The following is a 17,917-nucleotide window of genomic DNA, read 5'->3' as shown; positions in this document are numbered from 1 at the left end:
CTGATCGGGTTTTATCGTGAGATTGCAGCAATTCAGTTACATCTTCAGGTTCCACTTTTTTTTTTTTGAGACAGAGTCTCACTCTGTTGCCCAGGATGGAGTGCAGTATTGCCATCTCAGCTCACTGCAACCTCCACCTCCCAGGTTTAAGCAATTCTCCTGGCTCAGCCTCCTGAGTATCTGGGATTACAGGCTTGCACAACCACGCCCGGCTAATTTTTGTATTTTTAGTACAGACAGGGTTTCACCATGTTGGCCAGGTTGGTCTTGAACTCCTGACCTCAAGTGATCCACCTGCCTTGGCCTCCCAAAGTGCTAGGATTACAGGCGTGAGCCATGGCACCCAGTCTTCAGGTTCTACTTCTAATTCTAGCTTTCTTCCTATTTCTACCACATCTACAGTTACTTGCTCCACTGTAGTCTTGCATCCCTCAAAGTCATACATGAGGGTTGAAATCAACTTCTTCCAAACTCATATTAATGTTGATATTTTGACCTCCTCCCATGAATCACAAATGTTTAAGTTGCATCTAGAATAGCTAATCCTTTCCAGAAAGTTTTCAATTTACTTTGCTCAGATCCATCAGAGGAATCACTCTAGCTACAGCAGCTGTAGCCTTATGAAATGTACTTAGTGACTTCAAGGTCAAAATTATTCCTTGTTCCATGAGCTACACAATGGATGCTGTGTTGGCAGGTATGAAAACAACATTCATCTTGTACATCTCCATCAGAGATCTTGGATGACCAGGTGCATTGTCAATGAGCATATTTCGAAAAGGAGTCTTTTCTAGCAGGTCTCAACAGTAGGCTTAAAATAGTTCATAAACCATGCTGTAACAGGTGAACTGTCATCCAGGCTTTGCTGATTCATTTATAGAGCACAGGTAGAGATTTCATATAATTCTTACGGGCCCTAAGATTTATGGAATTGTTCAATGAGCATTGGGCTTCAACTTAAAAGTTACCAGCTGCATTAGCCACTAACAAGAGGGTCCGCCTGTCTCTCAGGCTTCAGTTTTGAAGCCAGGCATTTACTTTTCTCTAGCTATGAAAGTGCTAGATGGCATCTTCTTCTAGTAGAAAGCCGTTTCATCTACACTGAAAAATCTGTTGGTTAGTGTAGCCATTCTCATGAATTGTCAGAGCTAGATCTCCTGGGTAATTTGCTGCAGCTTCTACATCAGCACTTGCTGTATCACTTTGAGCTTTTATGTTATAACATGGCTTCTTTCCTTAAACCTCATGAATCCACCTCTGTTAGCTTCCAACTTTTCTTCCGAAACTTCCTCACCTCTCTTGGCCTTCACAGAATTGAAGAGAGTTAGGGTTTTGATCTGGATTAAGCTTTTGCTTAAGGGAATGTTGTGGCTGGTTTGATCTTCTATCCAGACCATTCAAACTTTCTCCATATCAGTAACAAGGCTGTTTTGATTACCTACTATTTGTGTGCTCACTGGAGTAGTACTTTTAATTTCTTTCAAGAACTTTTCTTTTGCATTCACAAACTTGGCTAAATGTTTGCGGCAAGAGGCCTACCTTTTGGCCTGTCTCATCTTGTATAATGCCTTCCTCACTAAGCTTAATTCTAGGTTTTGATTTAAAATGAGAGACATGTGACTCATCCTTTCACTCAAACACTAATAGAGGCCACTGTACAGTTATAAATTTGCCTAATTTCAATACTGTTGTGTCTCATGGAATAGGGAGGCCCAAGGAGAGGGAGAGAGACAGGCAAGGAAGGGCCAGTTGGTGAAGCAATCACAACACACACAATATTGATCAATTCAGTTCACTATCTTGATTGGGCATGGTTTGTGGTGCCCTAAAACAATTACAATAGAAACACTGAAGATCACTGATCACAGATCACCATAACAACATAAAAAGTTTGAAACGCTGTGAGGATTACCTAAATGTTATACGGAGATACGAATGAGCATATGTTGTTGAAAAAATGATACCTGTATACTTGCTTGATGCAGGGTTGCTGCAAAATTTCAGTTTGTATAAGACACAATATACGAAAAGCACAATAAATCAACACACAATAAAACAGGGTATGCCAGTGTAAGTTTATCTCAGCTTCAGTCTGCATTCCCTACAGATGAGATTTAGTATGATGGCCAATCTTGAGACAAACGAAAATGAAAACACAACATACCAATACTTATAGGATGCAGCAAAAGCAGCATGTAGAGGAAAATTTACAGCTGTAAATACCTACATTAAAAAAGAAGATGTCAAATTAGCCGTCTCACTTTATGCCTTAGGGAATTATTACCTTAGGAAAAAGAAGAGCAAACTAAACCCAAAGCCAGTAGAAGGAAGAAAATAATCAATCTTTAGAATAAAGATAAGAGAATATTGGTTCTTTTAGTCACAAATACTCAGGAGGCTGAGGCAGGAGGCTCACCTGAGCCCAGGAGTTCAAATCCAGCCTGGACAACACAGACTCTGTCTCAAAAACAAAAACAAGAAACCCCTACCTAAGCCGCCCTCTAATTAAAAAAATTAAGTTGGTTCCTTAAAAAGATCAACAAGATTGACAAAGGAATTGACAACAACAACAAAAGAGAGAAGAACACAAGTGAAAAATCAGGAATAGAAGTGGGGGAACACTGGTACCAACCTTAAAAATTAAAAGAATTATAACAGAATACTATGAATAACTGGATGCCAAAAAATTGGATAATCTAGATGAAACAGAAAAATTCCTAGAAACACAGAAATTACCAAAATGAAGTCAAGAAGAAATAGAAAATCTGAACAGACCTAGTACAAGTAAAGAGAATGAACTAATAATCAAAAACCTCCCCAAATGGAAAAATCCAGGACTATGCGGTTTCACTGGTAAATTCTATGAAACAAAATTAACACTAATTATTCTCAAATTCTTTCAGAAATGGAAGATGAGACAACACTTCCTAACACATTCTAAGCAGCCAGCATTACCCTAATACCAAAGCCAAAGATACTGAAAGAAAACTACAAATATCCATTATGAAAACAGACACCAAAATCCTCAACAACTTACTAGCAAACTGAAACCAACAGCATATTAAAAGTATCATATAACATAACCAAGTGGGATTTACCCCAGGAATGCCAGGGTAGTTCAACATAAGAAATGCAATCAATGTAACATATCACATTAATAGAACAAAGAAAAAACACTACATGATCATCTCAATGGATGCAGAAAAACCATTTGACAAAATTCAACACTGTTTCATGAAAAAAAAAAAAAAACACTCAGCAAATGAGTAATAAAAGGAAATGTCCTCAACATGACAAAGAGCATAAAAACCCATAACAAACATCATACTCAATGGTGAGAGACAAGTTTTTCCCCTAATATCAGTAAAGAGACAAGGCTACCACTTTTACCACTGCCATTCAACACTGTACTAAAAGTCAGTCAGAGCAATTATGTAAGAAAAATAAATAAAAGGCATCCAAATTGGAAAAGAAGTCAAACTACCTCTATTTGTGAATGACATAATTCTATTCATAGAAAATTCCTTAGCATCCACAAAAAAACTACTAGAGCTAATAAACAAATAAAGCAAACCTGCAAGCACAACAGCAACATGCAAAAATCAGTTGTGCTTCTATATACCAGCAACGAATGATCCAAAAAGAAAATTAAGAAAATAAATCCATTTGCAATAGCATCAAAAATTAAAAAATAACCAGAAGAATAAGTGTAACCTCATGACCAGCCTGGCCAACAGCGAGAAACCCTGTCTCTACTAAAAATAAAAACTAGCTGGGCGTGGTAGTGGGCACCTGTAATCCCAGCTACTCAGGAGGCTGAGGTTGCAGTAAGCTGAAATCGCACCACTGCACCCCAACCTGGGCGACAAAAGCAAAACTCCTAAAAAAAAAAAAAAGAAAGAAAGAATAAATGTAACCAAGAAAGTAAAAGACTTGTGCACTAAAAACTACAAAACATTGCTAGAAAAACTTAGAGGCTTAATTAAATGGAAACACATCTATGTTCATGGATTTCAAGACTTAGTATTGTTAAGATGGCAAAATTCCCCCAAAGTGATCCCAGATTCAACTCTATCCCTATTAAAATTCTAAAGGCCTTTTTGCAGGATTGTAAAAGCTTATCCTCAAACTCATATGGAACTGAACGAGTCCCTGAACAACAAAAACAGTACCGAGAAAGAAAAAGAAGGAGTACTCACACTCCCTGATTTCAGAACACTGATTACAAAACTATAGTAATCAATGTGGCAGTAGAAGAAGGGTAAACATACAGATCAATGGAATAGATTTAAGAGTCCAGAAATAAGCCCAATCGTCTATGGCCAATTCATTTCCAACAAAGTGCCAAGACCATTCAATGGGGAAAAGAACAGTCTTCTCAACAAATGGTACTGGGACAACTGGATAACCACGTGCAAAAGAATAAAGTTGGAAGCCTGTCTCACACCAGGTACAGAAACTAAATCAAAATGGACCAACAATCTGAACATAAAAGCTAAATTTGTAAAGCTCTCAGAAGGCATGGGTTGGATCCTCATGACTCTTGATTTGGCAATGGATTCTTTGACATCAAAAGCACGAACAGCAAAAAACAAAACAAACAAACAAAAAACAGAAATTGAACTTTATCAAAATAAAAATCCTTTGTATATCAACAGGTATTATTGAATATATTTGGTAAATATATTAATATCCAGAACACATAAAAAACTCAACAACAAAAAGACAACCTAATTTTTTAAATGAGCAAAGGACGTGAACAGGTATTTCTCAAAAAAAGATATATAAATGACCAAGCCCATAAAAAGACGTTCAACATCGTGGTCATTAAAGAAATGCAAATCAATACTACAATAATACCACTTCATAACCATTAGAATAGCTTTAATAAACAAACGAAAAAAACGAAAACTAACAATTACTGACATTGATGTAGAGAAACAGAGACCCTCATACACTGCTGGTGGGATAATAAGTATGGATAATAAGTTTGGCAGTTCCTAAAAGAGTTGAGCTAGATTACCATATGATCCAGCTATTCAATGCCTAGATATACATCCAGGAGAAATGTAAACTCATGTCCACAGAAAAACTCGTACACATATGTTTATAGCACTGTATTCATAAAAGTGAAATAGTAAAAATAACTCAAATATTCATTAAGGAATAATATGTAAATTGCGGTATATCCATACAATAGAATATTATTTAGCCACATAAAGAAATGAAGCACATGCTACAACTTGCCAAGTAAAAGAAGCCAGACACAAAAAGTCACATATTCTATGGTTTCTTTCATATGAAATATCCAGAACAGGCAAATATATAGAGACAGAAAGTAAAGGTTACTTTACCAGGTGATGGAAGGGGGCAAATAGAAAGTGATTACGTAATGAATACACAGTGTTTTTATGGGGTGATGAAACACTTTAGAAACTAGAGAGCTAGTGGTTGCACAACAGTGTAAATACAGTAGTCCCTCATCTACAGTTTTACTTTTCACAGTTTCAGTTACCTGAAGTCAACCACAGTCCAAAAATATTAAATGGAAAATTCAGAAATAAGCAAGTTACAGGTTTTAAATTGCTATTCTACGGAGCTTGATGACATCTTGCACCATCCCACTCAGAGGGATATGAATAATCCCTTTGTCCAGTGTATATGTTCTCCACCCATTAGTCACTTAGTAATCATCTTGGTTATCAGACTGACTGTCATGATATTGCAGTACTTTTGTTCAAGAACCTTTATTTCACTTAATAATGGTCCCAAAGCACAAAAGTAGTGATACTGGCAATTCAGATATGTCAAAGAGAAGCTGTAAGCCGTTTCCTTTACATAAAAAGGTGAAAGTTCTCAATAAGAAGAGAAAAAAAAATGCTAAGGTTGCTAAGATCTACGTAAGAACAAATCTTCTACTCGCCGAATTGGTAAGAAGGAAAAAGAAATTTGTGCAAGTTTTCCTGTTGCACCTCAAGCTGCAAAAGTTATGAACATGGCGCATTTTAAGAGCTTAGGTAAAACAGAAAAGGCATTAAATGTATGGGTGAAAGACATGAACAGAAACGTGTCTGACTGACAGCAATAAGGTTTGGTACTACCTGCAGTTTCAGACATCCTCTGGCAGTCTTCAAATGTACACTCTATGGATAAGGAGGGACTACTGTTCACTAAATACCAATGAATTGTACACTAAAAATGGTTAATCGTATGTAATGTGAATTTTACCTCCGTTTAAAGAAAGCCAATCATAAAATGTCCCATGTCCTGACAACACCCAATCTAGGACACATTTCCACTTCCTTAGACCCTCTCCAAACTACTCAACCAAAGCCCAAATCCTGTAATAGGTTCCTTCTAATATCCTCTTAGTAAGACACCCTAAAGCTCCCTTTAGTGTGTGATCTCCCTCATTGCAACAAGTAAAAAATGTGCTCAACTACAGGTGTTCTTGCTAGTCTTTTTGGATGGAGGACATTGACAAGACTAACAATTTCTCAACAGAAACAACAGAAGGCAGAGAAAACAAAGGAGTAACATCCTCGTTAAGAGAAAATAACTGCCAACTCAGAATCCTAAACAAGAATCATCCGAAAGTGAGGGTGAAATACAGAACATGACCAGACAACAAAAATGAAGAGAATTTCTCACTACAGACCTACACTAAAGGGTACAATAGAAAGTGTTCTTCAAAAACAGAAAATGGTCACAGATGAAGAAATGAAGATGGAGGAAAGAATAAAAAGCGATACAAGTGGTAAATATGTAGGTAAATCTACATAGCAAAACGATGATGACGTTTCATGGTGGCTAAAATATATATGGAGTTTAAAAACACAAGAGTATAGTGGCAAATAAGTTGAGTAAGGGGTACAGTATGGAAGGAAATGAATAGGATTAAAGTGTCTTAGGTTTCTTGCATTGTCTGCAAAAACAAAACAAATTAACAAGTTATCAATCTAATCTAATTTACTTAATTTATTAACAGTTTGATTAAATTAGGTCAAGGGTGCATGCTGTGATCTCTAGGACATGAGGTCTGAAAAGTGTGAGTTGTGGGGCCCAGGGGGCATCCCTAAGACCTTATTAGAGGATCTTCAATAAACAAAACTATTTTCATAATAATACTAACACCTTATTTGCCTTTTCACTGCCATTCTCTCACAAGTGTACAATGGAGTTTTCCAAAGGCTATATAATGTATGATATCTGAACTGAAGCAAGTATAAGAATCCAACTGTCTTCTATTAAGTGAGACATTAAAGAGATTTTTAAAACATGTAAAACAATGGTCCTCTTCTCACTAAATTTTGTTCTGGAATGTATATTTTTCTCAAAATGCTGTTAATGTTAACATGGAATATTATTATATTAAAATAAACTTATAAACATTTAAAATTTGTTTAATTTCAAAAGCAGTAAATATTGTTCTCAACTGGAATCAATACACTTGGAAATGTCTAGAGACTTTTTGGCCGTCACACTGGGTAAGTACTACTGGCATCTAGTGAATAGAGGCTAGGTAAAAATCTTATGATGCACAGATAGTCTCCATCCAGATAGTCCACTGAACAGAAAATTATCTGGCCCAAAATGTCAATTGTGCCAAGGCTGAGAAACAATCTTGATAAAAGCAACAAATAACCTGACATAATCATATAAATAAAAGTTATTTTAAAAAGTTCAAAGGGATCCTGAGAAGAAAGAATTTCAGTCTGAGTGAGCTAAATAAATGGATAATTTGCCACTCATGAACTATAAGACCTAATATCATAAAGATGTTAACTGTATCTCAATGAATAGATTCAATTTTATATAAACGATATGAATAAAAATTTATGGAAAGCAATGAAACAAGAACAAGGTAGGCCTTAGTGGATATAAAGACATTATTATTATTATTATTATGCCATGTAATTAAAACACCATAGTGTTGGTGCTTTAGATAGACAAAAGTAGACCAATGGGGGAAAAAAACAGAGTCCATAAACAGACCCATATGTATATGGTCACTTTATTTATGCCAAAGGTGATACCACAGAGCAGTAGGGAAGTGATCTTTTTAATAAATGATGTCATATAAAACATACATTCACATGTAAGAAAAGGTGATTCTATGCCTCACACATTATACAAAAATCAGTTCTAGATAGAAGGTAGATCTAAATACATAATAAACAATATACAAAATAATAATAATAAGTTCTAGGTAGATGGTAGAAAGCAAAATAATAAAGATCCTAGGATAATGTTTCTTAACCTCACCCACTAGTGACACCCTGGCTAGATGTTTGTTTTGTGCATTGTAGGATGCTTAGCATTCTGTACATTGTAGGATATTTAGCAGCACCACTAGCCCAACTCACTAGATGACCAGAGTACTCCACTCACTCAGTTATAAAAACTAACTATGTATTCACACTGCCAAATGTCCCACCCAGATGGTGGGAGATGTGTGGTTAGAGAGGAGGGAACTGCCTCTAGTAGAGAAGCATAGTTTCTGAGCCTAAGAGAATATCTTCATGTCCTTGGAGCAAGGAAAGACTTCTTAAATGGGACACAAGCAGCATTAACAATAAGAGCAAACAATGATAAAATGAACTATACTAAAATTAAGACCTTCCTTTCATTAACAGATAATATTAAGAAGGTGAAAGTCAAGCCAAAGTGGAATGTATATATTTTTAAAATGTAACTAACAAAGAGTCTGTATTTAGAGCATATAAAAACTCCTAAAAACAAAAGGAAAAGTACAGAAACTCCAATAGGAAAAATAGGGCTGTATGTATAAACCATATAATTCCTATAAACCAGTAAGTTAGAAAGCTCAATAGTAATTTTGTTAAGGTGGTGAGGATAGGAGAAGAGACGTTGCAAAAATGGATACCCAAACAACCAGTACATTTATAAAAGGGTATTCAATTCCATTTGGATCAGGGAAATGCATCTTTCAGAAGACTAAAATTAAAGAGGATATTAATACCGAGTGTTAGTGAGGATACAGAGCAACAGGAATCCTCATATACTTGATGTGATTGATACAACCATTTTGAAAACAATTCATGTGTCATCTTCTAAATTTGAACATACATACACTGGTCAAACCAATGACCCAGATTCTAGTCTTGGTATACACCTAGTATAAATGTTGCACATATGCACCAAGAAACATGTACAAGAATGTTCACAGCAGCATTATTCAGCCCAAATCTCCTACAGTAACATGACAAATTGTGATAAAATTATACAAGTGAACCATAGCGACATCTGACAAAATTTCCAACTCTCAAACATAACGTTGAACAAAATAAGCTAGACAAAATAATACTTCTGTATATTTCTGAAAAATTTCAGAAACAAGTAAAAAAAAAAGTTATTTTCTTTGAAGTCAGGCAAGTGGTTAACCTGGGAAAGAAAGAACAGGGATAGTGACTGAGAAAAGAGACATAGGGGGTTTCTGGGTTGCTGGCAGTATTCTATTTCTCGATCTGTGGTGGTCATGGAGTGTTTACTTTGTGGTGATTCACTGAGCTGTACCCTACACTTCATGCATTTTCCTGTATGTATTGTATTTAGATTTTTAAAAAGACACAGAGCACCATCTTTTATAGCTATATATGTGACCCTAGAAAACAATACATTACACAAATACCTTAACAATTATGGTATTAGATATCAAGTGCTAGGCAGCAAAAATTATGTCTGGAACAAAATAACTTTCTTGTTATACTTCAAGATCCTTTATCTAATTAAATGAAACAAATACAGTATCTTTAAAAGGGCTGCTTGATTTTTCAATATGCTGCAGGAAGACATCATTCAATATATTTAATTTTTCTGTTTTCCTTTAAGTTTTACATATTTTAATCATTTGAAAAAATTTCAATTTCTTAAGTTTATATAAGAGAAAATAAAATACATACCTTGGAAAATATTAATTACTATTAAAGTTGAAGATGTTTGTTTCTAATATTAAAAATCTATTTTCTCACATTTAGACAAAGAAGGGGATTAAGACAGAATGATAAATGACACCTGACCTAAAGGAGGTTTCTATCAAAAATGTATATACTTCCCTACCCAACAAACTAAGCCTTGGTTTATATTTTTATATTCCATGACATTTTAATAAAACTCTACAATACCAATTATTATTTTATTTACAGAAGAATCAAACATTTACTATATTAAGTTGCTCAGTATCAGTTTCCCTCTGAATTTAATCATTTACCTAGAACAGTATAGTTAATTGCATACAATGTGATTCATTTTTAAGCCACATAGTGCCACCAAGTGGTAACAAATTCTTTTTCCAAAATACCACACTGAAGCAACAGAAAAAGCTATACTGGAATATTATACTGGAATGGAAAAATCAATCTTTTGACAAATTTAAATAAGACTGTGAAGTATATTAGTATGAAACTTTAAAAATAGAAGAGGTCTTTTTTTTGGAAAAGAGTTGTGCATATTATCTTGTGATAGAATTTAGTTTTAGAGTTAAAAATTTTCTTGGAAGGCAAGGAACTATTATATAATGCTGTAGCATTTACTTTTTGTTGCTTGTTGTTTTTAAATTCCCCACATTTCCTTAGAAGACATAAGTTGCTTTACAAATTAATGAAACACACACACATACACACAAACACAATAAAAGACCTGGAACGTTTCATAACAATCTGTTACCCTTGTTAAGTATGGGGAAGGAGTGAGGAGAGTAAGTTTTGCTTTTTAGTTAATAACTGTATTAATTTGCTAGGATAACAGAAAAAGCTATACTGGATCTGTATAGCTAGAACTGCCTTTTAACAAAGTCCTGCAAGTGGTGGCTTAAATAACAAAAATTTATTGGCTGAAATATCTGGGAACTGGAAGTCCAAGACAAAAGTACAGTAGGGCTGCTTCCTTCTGACTGCTGTGAGGAAAGATCTGTTTCAGATTTCTTCTTGGCCTGTAGAGAGCCATCTTTTTCCTAGGTCTCTTCACATCGTCTTCCTTCTATTAGTGTCTCGGTATCCAAATTTCTCCTTTTTATAAGCACATCAGTGATAACTGGACAAGCCCACCCTAATGACCTCATTCAACTTGATTACCTCTATAAAGACCCTATATCTCCAAGTGAGGTTATAGTCTGAAGTAGAGGGGGACAGGATTTCAACATAAGAATTTGGAGGAGGATATAATTCAACCCTTAACACTACTCTTCTTTTCTGAAATTTTTGTATATTTTTCTTATTTAAAAGGAGGACAAAAAATAGTTCCTAAAAGTTGTAAAATAACAGAATACTATTTTAATTACATAAAATGTTATCAGCAAAAAAGGACTGAATTTTGATATAAGTAATGAGTCATATAGTTCATATCCAATGCACTTTGTCCTAGACCCCATCTCCCACTAACTCTCTTTCTCTTTTTTTTGAGATGGAGTTTCGCTCTTGTTGCCCAGGCTGGAATGCAGTGGCATGATCTCGGCTCACTGATACCTTCACCTCCTGGGTTCAAGCGATTCTCCTGCTTCAACCTCCCAAGTATCTGGGATTACAGGCGCCAGCCACCACGCCCAGCTAATTTTTTGTATTTTTAGTAGAGACGGGGTTTCACCATGTTGGCCAGGCTGGTCTCTAACTCCTGACCTCAGGTGATCCACCCACCTCGGCCTCCCAAAGTGCCTGGCTTATAGGCATGAGCCACCGCGCCTGGCCCCAACTCTCTTTCTCAATGTACTCATATCGGCCTTACTATTTCTCGACTATGCTCTGGTTATTTTGCACTTAATATTCTCTGCCTGAAGTTCTTCCTCCAAATATACTTACGGATCATTTCTTTCACATTTGTGTCCATCTCCTTCTTAGTTCTTCGTAGACCATCCAAAATAAAGTTACTAGAAGAGCACTCTTAGTAATTCTCTATGCCCCTCTCTGCTGATATTTTTCTTTATAGTACTAACACCTGATACATTATTATTTGATCATTTGTTTTTTTCTCCCCACTACAAAGTAAGCTTCTTGAGAAAAGAGACACATTTTGCTCACTGATGTACCCTTGACATCCAAAATAGTGCCTAGAGTGTTCCATTTTGAGCCATAGGTTAAGGTCTAAATTAAATCTGGGGAACAGGGGCCAGGTGCGGGTGGCTCATGCCTGTAATCCCAGCACTTTGGGAGGCTAAGGCAGGCAGATCACCTAATGTCAGGAGTTCGAGACCAGCCTGGGCAACATAGTGAAACCCTGTCTCTATTAAAAATATAAAAATTAGCCAGGTGTGGTGGCGTACACCTGTAGTTCCAGCTACTTGGGAGGCTGAGGCAGGAGAATCGCTTGAACCCAGGAGGTGGAGGTTGTGGTGAACCAAGATTGTACCACTGCACTCCAGTATGGGTGATAGTGAGACGCAGTCTCAAAAAAAAAAAAAAAAAAAATCTGGGTAACGGGCCAACTTCATGGACTAGTAGGCATTTTGGGAGATGGTCTTAAGGTAGCAGTAAGTAAGAGCTGAGCAGCTCACGTGATAGGAGCACTTTGGGAGGCTGAGGTGGGGAATTTGTGACTACTTTTTTGTTCATTATCATAAGCAGAAAGAGTTTCTTAAAGTTAATGCATGTCTGACTTCTAAGTAGAATCTACTGTTCCCCTTTCTAATCATTTTCTGCACCACAGGCAGAGTCATCTTTTCACTTCTCTGTAAAACACATTTTCCCTTCTCTCAGGATATAATCCCAAATCTTTTATACAGTTGAAATGGCTTTGCTGGGCCCTGCCTATCTCTCCACTGTAGTCTCAGATTCTACTCCCATCAGTTCTCAGTGATCCAAAGTACTGTCCTCCTCTCAAATTCCCCAAACATGTTCCTCTTCACCATAGGGCCTCTGTACATGTAGTTCCCTTGGTCTGGAATCCTCAGCCCTCCATCGCACAAATCTAGTTAACCTTAACTCATAATCTCATCAGATCACAGCTCTTAAAGTCACTTACTCTGTGAAGCTCTCCTCAACCCACTCTGTGTCAAGTTCCTTTGACAAATGCTCTTACAGAATGGTTCCTTTCAGAACTCTTTCAAATATTCAGCTGATGATTATTGATTTCTCTCTCCTAATGGTCCTAAGTTCCAAAACATAAAACATAAAAACCTTCCCTGTGATTCCAAGAGAATGGGAACCATGTCTTCTATTGCATATGCTGTTTTGAACAACTAATGCTGTTTTGAACAACTAAAAGGTAGTAGTCAACCTAATGAAGGAACACAGACAACATAGGCTGACTATAAATGAATAAAGCCCTGAAATCAGTCAATTATAGGAATTAAACACAACAAATTTTCCTTTTATTAACTTCAACTGGTTTCATCAGACACATTGCATATTTCTGGGTAGCCTGCCCCTAGCCACCAGTGAGTGCACAAAAAGATCCAAGCTTATGGCCAGGCACGGTGGCTCACGCCTGTAATCCCAGCACTTTGGGAGGTAGAGGTGGGTGGATCACAAGGTCAGGAGTTCGAGACCAGCCTCGCCAATATGGTGAAACCCCGTCTCTACTAAAAAAAATACAAAAAAAAAAAAAAAAAAATTAGCCAGGAGTGGTGGCAGGCACCTGTAATCCCAGCTACTCGGGAGGCTGAGGCAGGAGAATTGCTTGAATCTGGGAGGCGGAGGTTGCAGTGTGCCGAGATTGCACCACTGCATTCCAGCCTGGGTGACAGAGTGAGACTCCGTCTCAAAAAAAAAAAAAAAAATCCAAGCTTATTTTAATATTCAATCAGGCAATCAATTTAAAAGTGCATGAAAGGTAATAGAAATTGTCATTATACACCTTATCTCAATTAGTGATATACCTAATTCACATGCCTCATCACCAGTTATTTTGTAGGAATTTGCAGGAAAATTTTAAAAATTTCCTATGTATGTAAATGTACTGATATGCACTGAAAACTTAAAAGGCTGCCTATGAGATATAATTTACAATAGGGTAATGTCAAAATATAGTATTGCATAGGCAACTTTTTGCCCCCAAATTAAAAATTTGTCAACTAGCTAATTTGCTTTTAAACTGTATATAAGCATTCTAATATATTTCGGTTTTCGGGGGGGGAGCCTCTCATTTTAATGTGATGTGTGATAAACAGACTTTTTACAATGGTTCTAGTATCACTACTATTTCTCTGAATTGAGAAAATAAGGAAAATTTAAATCTCTGTCACATTTATTGTTGTATCATTAGCCTTCTGGTACCTAAACAATGACTATCTCCAGATTAAACTGTGTAATTTTAACAGACAGTACAAATTTTTACTGTTTCCTTAAATATCACAGTAATATTTAAAGTGGGTTGAATAAATTTTTTAAATAACTTTGTATAATAGATGACATGAAGGTATACTGTAACTCCCTTTCAGATTTATGATTCTTTTCCTGAATACTTTAAGGATACCTTTCAATATATACAGATAAATAGATATATTGATAGATACATTTATCAGTATACCTTGAATGCATATATGCACATCTAGATGCATTTATCCTATTTACTTGCCACAGCAAACCAAAAGTCACACATCTGACTCAATGCACCACATCTTGTTATTACATTCTAAAAGTATGGTTAAATATTCATTACAAAAATCAAAGTCATCATTTTTGGCAAATTTTCTTCAGTAAGCAGCATCTGATAATTCCAAATAATTTAACTCCACTCATTAATTCATTCGCTATAAAGAACAACACTTTAAATGCAATGTTACAGATTGAATTGTGTTCCCCCCCAAATTCATACGTTGAAGCCCTAGTACAAAGTTAAAATGAAGCCATTAGGGTAGGCCCTAATCCAGTCTAACTGGTGTCCTTATAAGAAGATTAGGACATACAGAGAGACACCAAGGATGGGCATGCACTGAGAAAAGGCCATGTAAGGACACACGGAGAAGACAGCCATCTGCAAGCCAAGGAGAGAGGCCTCAGGAGAAGCCAAGCCTGCAAACATCTTGATCCTGGACTTCTAGCCTCCAGAAATGTGAGAAAATAAATTTCTATTGTTTAGGCCACCCAGTCTGTGGTACAATAGTCACCCCTCATCTGCGGTTTCGCTTTCTGAGGTTTCAATTACCTATTCAACTATGGTCTGAAAATATTAAATCGAAAATTCCAAAAATAAACAATTCAAACCTTTTAAATTGCACACAGTTCTGTGTAGTGTGATGTAATCTCACACTGTCCTGCTCCATCCTACCCAGATTATGTATAAACCATCCCTTTGTCCTGTGTATCCATGCTGTAAATGCTCCCTATCTATTAGCCATCTTAGTTATCAAATCAACTGTCTTATCAAATCAACTGTCTAGGTATCGTAGTGCTTGTGCTAAGTAAACCTTACTTTACTTAATTGTTCTATTATTATTGTTTTAAATCTCTCATTGTGTTTAATTTATAAATTAAACTTTATCACAGATATGTGTATGTAGGAAAAAAACAGCCCATATAGAGTTCTGTATTGAGGTTTTCGCATCCACTGGAGGTACTGGAATGTATCCCCCACGGATTAGGTAGGTCTACTGTAGATTCTTATGGCAGCCCTAGCAGACTAATATGCTCAACTTGGCAGAACAAATGAGATGTTTTAAATCACACTGCATTTAAGTTCTACTGTGATATACATGAATATTTCTATCTTCTGAAAACACAAAACTAAGGTCATCTCCAACATGCTTTATGCTAAATGCTGAGATGTGAGCAGAATACCAGTTTAGACATAAGAACAAGTTTGCCTAAGAAAATATTTGGTGGTCCTGCCTATTCATATTATTGCAACCCTATACAGCAATTAGATTAATATCTGGATAAGCACCTATGTCAATTTCCTTAAGTAAACAACTTAGCTCCTGTATAATTGACATTTAAAACATATGGATCTCCTTTCAGCCCATACAATAGAAAACCTGTATTCAGGGCCCTTGCAAATGATCTTAATCAAAATAAATTGCTAACTATCCTTTCTTGTCGCTGAGAAAATTCTAGACCAGTACTAAGAACCTAGCTGTGCTTCAGATAAACTTGGGAAACTTTTAAAAATGACAGATTGTGCAACTCCTCCCCTGGAATTTGATTCCACTTTACCAAGGCCTATAGACTTTTTAAAGCACCCCATACAACTTGTATTTGTAGCCAAAACAATCTAGAGAATTTTTAAATATTGCTGTACTTGAAGACTTTTTAAAAACTACTAATGTTCAGTCCCCTTCTGAAAAATTCCAATCTAAATGACTCTGGCAATGGTGTGTGTGCGAATATCTCCTTTGACATTGTAAAGTGCAGCCATAATTGAAAACAATAGTCTAGAGTTCAGATATCATATGATCATCAAGTGTTGTAATTAGTGTGAAGCATATACAACCAAATACCAGGGTATATAAGTGATTATCTATTAAAAAAATATATGGCTGAGGAGGGCAGATCACAAGGTCAAGAGATAGAGACCATCCTGGCCAACATGGTGAAACCCTGTCTCTACTAAAAACACAAAAATTAGCTGGGCGTGGTGGCACATGACTGTAGTTCCAGCTACTCAGAAGGCTGAGGCAGGAGAATCACTTGAACCCGGGAGGCGGAGATTACAGTGAGCCGAGATCACACCACTGCACTCCAGCCTAGCAACGGAGCAAGACTCCATTTCAAAAAAAAAAAAAAAACACTATCACTTACATTCCACTGAACTATAAATATACACTGTAGTATGGCTTTATTATGAAAATTATCTGTATGCCTTCATTTATCCAGGTAGAAAAGAGATTGAGAACCTCAAACAAAATACTAGCAAACAAAAGTAAACAGCACATTAAAAGTATTATACACCGTAAGCAAATGAGATTTATTTCTGGAATCCAAGGATAGTTCATCAACATAAAAAAAAAAATCAATGTAACACAGCACATTAACAAAAGAATGGACAAAATCCCATGACCATCACAATTGATGCAAAAAAAAAAAAAGGCAAAATTCAATATCCTTTTGTTAATAAACAGATCCAACAAACTAGGAATAGAAGGAAACTACTTCAATGTAATAAAAGCAATATTCAAACATTTCTTTCTTTCTTTTTTTTTGGTGGGGGGACAGTCTCACTATGTCACCCAGGCTGAAGTGCAATGGCGTGATCTCGGCTCACTGCAACCTCCACCACAGGGTTCAAGCGATTCTCCTGCCTCAGCCTCCTGAGTAGCTGGGATTACAGGTGCATGTTACCACATCCAGCTAATTTTTGTATTTTTGGTAGAGATGGGGTTTCACTATATTGACTAGGCTGGTCTCAAACTCCTGATCTCATGATCCATACACCTCGGATCCCAAAGTGCTGGGATTACAGGTGTGAGCCACCACGCCAGAGCAAGAAAAGCCCACTTCTACGTAACATTGTACTAGAATTCCTAGCCAGAGCACTTAGGGGAGGGGATGAGGAGAAGAGGTGAGAAGGAGAGAGGGAGTGTGACTGCTCTCCCAAGTCTCACCTCCTTTCAATCAGATAGAAACCAGGCCCTTTTTTCATCATTTCTCAGAACACTTCCAAGTATTACTTCTCATTATTCTTATATTCTTATATTATTCCGTTTGCATTTTAAGCATACAGTGTAAAGGCTGGAAAACAATGAAACATGCAAGTAAGCAGCTGTAGTCCCAGCTACTCAGGAGGCTGAGGCATGACAATCACTTGAATCCAGAGGCAGAGGTTGCAGTGAACCAAGTCATTATACCACTGCACTCCAGCGTGGGCGACACAATGAGACTCTGTCTAAACAAACAAACAAACAAAGACTAATTGAACTTTGTGAAAATGTAAAAATTTTTGTGCAACAAAAGATACAGAGTAAAGAAAACCAATGGAATGGGAGAAAATATCTCTGCAAATCATGTATCTAACAAGGGATTAATATCTA

At 36.4% G+C, this 17,917-nt stretch overlaps 1 protein-coding gene across 20 annotated transcripts in view; it reads right to left on the bottom strand.

The window, feature by feature from the left end:
• ZNF644 (zinc finger protein 644) overlaps nt 1-17,917 on the bottom strand; it is a 113,090-nt gene that overhangs the window by 39,002 nt on the left and 56,171 nt on the right. The window lies entirely within an intron of this gene.

Source organism: Pan paniscus, chromosome 1 (assembly GCF_029289425.2).
Source record: "Pan paniscus chromosome 1, NHGRI_mPanPan1-v2.0_pri, whole genome shotgun sequence".
Lineage (NCBI taxonomy): Eukaryota > Metazoa > Chordata > Mammalia > Primates > Hominidae > Pan > Pan paniscus.
Note: the sequence above shows the minus strand (reverse complement) of the source record. Positions and strands in the feature narration are given on the sequence as shown.